Source organism: Pseudophryne corroboree, chromosome 1 (assembly GCF_028390025.1).
Source record: "Pseudophryne corroboree isolate aPseCor3 chromosome 1, aPseCor3.hap2, whole genome shotgun sequence".
In the NCBI taxonomy this organism is placed as follows: Eukaryota; Metazoa; Chordata; class Amphibia; order Anura; family Myobatrachidae; genus Pseudophryne; species Pseudophryne corroboree.
In genome coordinates, this window is record NC_086444.1 from 1,190,175,392 (window position 1) to 1,190,181,857 (window position 6,466).

The following is a 6,466-nucleotide window of genomic DNA, read 5'->3' on the forward strand; positions in this document are numbered from 1 at the left end:
TTTCAATTTAGTTCGCCACCCTTCACTCGCATGTCCCACAGAGGGACAAGGGTGCTTATACTCTAGACGACAGTCACAGAGAGTCAGGATTTGTAGTTAAAATCAACGCAAAGGTTCTAAAACACGACAGATTGCTGTCGATAAATGTACTAGAACTCTGTGCATTTTACAATGCAAGAGATAAATGTCCTAGAACATTTTACAATGCAATAAATAATTCGCTTTCAGTCTGACCAAGGATAGACTCTGGTTTTCTCTTCAGAACGAATAAATCTTTCACTTTTTACTAAAGATTTCCGTGGAGAGGAACAACCGTAAGTTTCATGTAATTTAATTTTGTTTTTTTTTTTCATGCCTGGCTCACGCTGCCCTTAAGCAGTCAAACAAAGCAACGGCAGTTGCATACTCAACAACCAGTGAGAACCAATAAGCCGCATGGCAAGGCGGTAGGTAACTCAAATCTTCAATGGCTCAGAACGCCATTATGTGAAAATGTCAAAAGATCAATCCGTGAGTGGACATCTGTTAGACAGACGATCTCACCCGTCAGGGTTTGGATCTTAAAAACTGGACATTAAATCCACAGGTGTTTCAGATGTAAGTCCACAGAAGGGGGTTACCCTCAAGTATACATGAGGGCATCTCGCCACAATTACAAAAGCTCAGTATGTGTACATCACATTCATGGGGTTATTCAGCATCGTGTATTTGGCTCCACCATTTTCCGCTTCTTTCTTCGTTGCCAAAACGGATCAGAAGACAGTTCGTCACAGTCATACTGGTGGTATCTCATGGGTTTCAGAGAAGTTTGCTTCTCGAATTTTCAAGGAATACTTGCACACGATCTTGGCCCGCTCATAATACGTCCAACCTGTTACATCAGGGAACGTTCTTTTACCCATAGTTACCTAGGTACCTATTATCTATGTACCGCAGCTGCGGTTGACGGGGTGAGGGTTCAGACCGCCCTCTTAAAAAAAAAAAAAAATAGAGCATTACAGTATCGGTTATACCAACCATGTTACGAAATAGTAAGCCGCTTAAGGCAGCTCATTATTAAAAATTTTAAAATTTTTCGTGTGCTTACATAAGTTGTAAACTTCGGATGTTTCCAACATCATCCTTCAAGTTACCCGTATTCTGTTAAACGGGATGGGATGGAAAACTGCGTTCATCTGCACTAAGAGTGCAGGTATCTGTGTGGTAAACTTATTTTCAAAGCGTTTGCCTCTAGTTGCGTCTGTAAACATCTTTCTACAAGGTGTCACCAAAGCTCAGACTCTATTTATCCCACCTACAGCGCCAGGCGATTTCAGGTTGGGTTCAGATTTTCTTACAGTTTCATATTTTGGAACCCTTTCAACAAATGGGGATTAAGTTTCTCACTTTGGAAAACATTTTTCTTCTAGCCTTGGCTTCGGCAAGGGTGCTTCGGCAAGGATTTTGTTTTCATATTTGGGTGCCTTGTATTCCAAGCCACCGTATTTGAGTTTTCTCATGACAAAGCAGATCTTCGGACGAAAACCGCTTTCGTATTCTTCACATCAATATACCAATAGTGGTTCCTGTGGGGACAGCACATTCTAAAATTCTGAATGTGGTACAAGCGTTACGCGTTTATATATGTACCAAACGACTACAGTACGTGATATGAATACGTTGTTTGTTCTATATGATACTGCAAACTGGGGTTAGCCAGTTTCTCAGCAGACATTATCCAGTTGGATAATAATAATGACTACAAGTCAGGCTTACGTTACGGCTAAGTTACAATCGCCTACGTCAGTAATAGTTCATCCCACAGGTTCTGTGGGAATGTCAGACCCAGCGGGTCGTGGAGCGTCTACTACGCGGCTACATAGCCTTCAGTGCACCACGTTTGTGCACTTTTACATATGAATGGTGAAGCCATCAGCATCTAGCTTTGGCTGCCTACTGTTACAAGTATCAAACAGCTCTCCCGCCACGAGGGAAGCTTTGGTACGTCCCAAGAGTACTCCAGTGACCCCTAGTGGATGATAAAGAAAATAGGATTTTGGTACTTACCAGGTAAATCCTTTTCTTTGAATCCATAGGGGGCACTGGACGCCCACCCAGAGCAGTTTTACCTGGGTTGTTTTAAGCTCAAGGGAGCTTAGGGTAACAAATTTTACGTAATTGATATTAAGCTCAGAGGAGCTTATGGTAACACATTTTCACCGATGGGTTCAAATTATAAAGGGCTATCGGTTATGGTGTCAACTGTTTAGTTGACAATATGGTTATGGGTCAACATTGTTGTTGTCCGTTATGTTATAGGTATTCTCCATTGTCAACCTCTTTATATCCTGTTCGCTCAGTAAAAAACACTGGCAAAGTACACTGAGGTACTTGGGGATATGGAGGGGGGGAGAGTCCTAAATTTGAATATTCAGTGCCTTTGTTCGGCTACGCCCGTCCATATCCCCAAGAGTACTCCAGTGCCCCCTATGGATTCAAAGAAAAGGATTTACCTGGTAAGTACCAAAATCCTATTATCTGGCACTGGGGGGCATTAAGGTATCTGGCACTGTGGGGGCATATCTGGCACTGTGGGGGCCATTAATGTATCTGGCATTGTGGGGGCGTATCTGGCACTGTGGGGGCATATCTGGCACTGTGGGGGCATTTCTGTATCTGGCACTGTTGGAGCATTTCTGTATCTGGCACTGTTGGGAGATTTATCTGGCACTGTGGGGGCATTTATCTGGCACTGTGGGGGCATTTATCTGGCACTGTGGGGGCATATCTGCACTGTGGGGGCAATTATCTGGCACTGTGGAGGCATTTATCTGGCACTGTGGGGGCATATCTGCACTGTGGAGGCATATCTGCACTGTGGGGGCATTTATCTGGCACTGGGGGCATATCTGGCACTGTGGGGGCATTTGTGTATCTGGCACTGTAGGGGCATTTATGTATCTGGAACTGTGGGGACATATCTGGCACTGTGGGGGCATTTATGTATCTGGCACTGTGGGGGCATTTTTGCACAGTTGGGGCATTTATCTGGCACTGGGCATTTATCTGGCACTGTTGGGGCATTTATCTGGCACTGTGGGGGCATTTATCTGGCACTGTGGGGGCATTTATCTGGCACTGTGGGGGCATTTCTGTATCTGGCACTGTGGGGGCATTTGTGTATCTGGCACTGTAGGGGCATTTATGTATCTGGAACTGTGGGGACATATCTGGCACTGTGGGGGCATTTATGTATCTGGCACTGTGGGGGCATTTATGCACAGTTGGGGCATTTATCTGGCACTGGGGCATTTATCTGGCACTGTTGGGGCATTTATCTGGCACTGTGGGGGCATTTATCTGGCACTGTGGGGGCATTTCTGTATCTGGCACTGTGGGGGCATTTCTGTATCTGGCACTGCTGGGGGGCATGTCATGTGTAGCTGGCACGGTTGGGGAGCATATCATGTAGTGTTCCCGCTAGGCGTCTGTGGCTAGGCAATGAGTCTCAGTGCTCTGCCTGGCGCAAAGTGTCTAACGTGCTCTGCCTGGCGCAAAGTGTCTAACGTGCTCTGCCTGGCGCAAAGTGTCTAACGTGCTCTGCCTGGCGCAAAGTGTCTAACGTGCTCCGCCTGGCGCAAAGTGTCTAACGTGCTCTGCCTGGCGCAAAGTGTCTAGGAGGTTCTACCTGGTGCAGTGTGTATTAACTGCACTACTGTGTGGTGTAATGCGAATTGCCACTATTATGTGGCCACGCACCTTCCCCACGAAGCAACGCCCCTAATTTTTTGCTGCGCTGTCCATGCTTTACCATGTAGGTAGATGAGCAACAAGTATTACAGTATGTACATCATTTTGCTCTCCTAACTTCAAAATGTGCCCTCCCTGCCCTAAAAAGTGAACACTATCGTGTAGCTGGCACTGCTGGGGGGCATATTGTGTGTAGCTGGCACTGCTGGGGGGCATATCATGTCTATCTGGCACTGCACATTGTGTATCTGGCACTATACTGGAGACATTATGTGTATCTGACACTATACTGGAGACATTGTGTGTAAGGAACACTACTGTGGCTGTTATGTGTAAGGTTGCTAATTGTATGCGTAGAGGGGATGTGAAAACATATTTATTTATAGTCTAATATTATGAAGTTATGAGGCCACGCCCACTTTCCAAGAGGCCACACCCACTTTTTCTGGAGAGCGCGCCTTCGGCCCGCACATGGGGGGGGGGGGGCGCTTTTACATGTTTTCGCTCAGGGTGCTAGTAGGCCTGGAGCCGGCCCTGCTTTTAATTGTGCTGCACTATGGTCTGTGCTTTTTAGTGTCTCCATTTTGGGGAAAAGGGAAAAGGGACACATATCTTTCAGGTTCACGAAAGCAATCCTGAATCATCTTGGGACAGACGTTGATTTAAGAAAGTTTGTTCATTTAATCACCACCTATATGCATTGAGGACAATTAGATCAATCAGGGTGATTGTTACCATTTTTATTCTTTTGTTGTTATGTGAAATCTGAGGTGCACTCAGTTTGTACACAATGGGGGTCATTCCGAGTTGTTCGCTCTGTAAATTTCTTCGCATCGCAGCGATTTTCCAATTAGTGCGCATGCGCAATGTCCGCACTGCAACTGCGCCAAGTAAATTTGCTATGCAGTTAGGAATTTTACTCACGGTATTTTCCTCGTTATGGTGATCGTAATGTGATTGACAGGAAGTGGGTGTTTTTGGGCGGAAACTGGCCGTTTTATGGGTGTGTGTGAAAAAACGCTACCGTTTCTGGGAAAAACGCGGGAGTGGCTGGAGAAACGGAGGAGTGTCTGGGCGAACGCTGGGTGTGTTTGTGACGTCAAACCAGGAACGACAAGCACTGAACTGATCGCAGATGCCGAGTAAGTCTCGAGTTACTCAGAAACTGCACAGAGATGTCTTATCGCAATATTGCGAATCTTTCGTTCGTAATTTTGATAAGCTAAGATTCACTTCCAGTAGGCGGCGGCTTAGCGTGTGCAAAGCTGCTAAAAGCAGCTTGCGAGCGAACAACTCGGAATGACCCCCTATAACCTTTCTTTCTCTATCTGTTTTGGTAGTGTGTGAGATAGACACTCCTTTGTGTGCTCTGTGGCTGCCCATCTGATTTTATTTTGCATCATTGCTAAATTGTTTTTTTCTATTTGCAATGTCCACCCAAAGTTCCAGGGACGCTCTAGTCTCACTACTGAATTATACAAAACTTACTCCCTATAAAATCATATTTTTGTACTCTTCCACCCAATTGCTGTTGGAAAAAACTTTTCAAACCTGGAAGGCAGATGGTAAATTCTTTATCCTCACTAAGTAAAGTGTTTGCTATCTTTTATTCTACTCTACATACTTTCCATTCTGCATATGTGCAAGAAATCAATTTATGAACTATAATTAGAACCAACATGCCCTTGGCTCAATAAAAGTGCATAGTACCCTCTGAAAATGATAGCTGCCTCAAATTCTTACTGGGAATGCAGAAAATTTTTAAAGTTTTGCAATAAAATGTTATCTTTTATCAGTGCAATCTTATCTCTGTCTCCTACCCAATCAACTAGTATGTCTCTGTTCTAACGTTCAAAATCCCAAGCTCACAATTATAAACACAGCAGAAAAAAGGAAACTTCATGTTCATCCCCTTCACTTAAGGAGGTTAACCAGAAACTCATTCATTTTATATGACATTAATAGATGAATGGAGAAATTCTATAAAAAATGGGAGACATGTCTACAACATTTGGACCCTTCATTCCATCGGCACATTTTTTTTTTTTATTATTTGAATCCATGGATTGTTTCTTACACCAACAAGTAGTACTGAACTTGTGAGGGTTAGTTTACTATGGCTTACACTCTCTCCTTGTTCAGGCTCCCACTCAAACCTCCTATTAGATGAAATCCGCTCTACTCACTAGATTGTATTCTTCCCTCCTCTCTTCTTCCTCTTACATCTTCCCTGTCATCGCCTTACACCAACCCACACATTTACATTGTTTTCAAATGTTACTTACTTAGTGGCATAAGTTCATACCAGGCGCCTGGAGGCAAGATAATGGTTGGTGCCCCCCGACCAACCCCTGCAACACACAGACACACATTCCCCCTCTAACACCGTCCCCAACCTTAGGCAGCTGCAGCACCCAAAGTTGCTGTGGCTGACTGATAATGCGGAGACTGTCAGAAAGCTGTGACTGCTGTGACTGACAGAAAGCATTGCTGTGACCACCAGATAATGCAGAGAGCAGCTATGACAACCCGATAATACATAGAGCATCGCTGTGACCATCAGATAATGCTGAGAGCATCACTGTGACCACCATATAATGCAGAAAGCGTCGCTGTGACCCCCAGATAATGCAGAGGGCATCACTGTGACCGACAGATAATGCAGAGAGCTGCGGTGTGAGCACTAGATAAGGCAGTGAGCGCCGCATGTCAGCCAGGTAATGCAGAGTGTAAGTGT

At 44.8% G+C, this 6,466-nt stretch overlaps 1 non-coding gene across 1 annotated transcript; it reads left to right on the forward strand.

The window, feature by feature from the left end:
* The first annotated feature begins 241 nt into the window (after positions 1–241).
* LOC134932301 (U5 spliceosomal RNA) lies at positions 242–357 on the forward strand. Its single transcript, XR_010179301.1, has one exon. It is a non-coding gene; the product is annotated as a U5 spliceosomal RNA (small nuclear RNA).
* Positions 358–6,466: the final 6,109 nt, after the last annotated feature.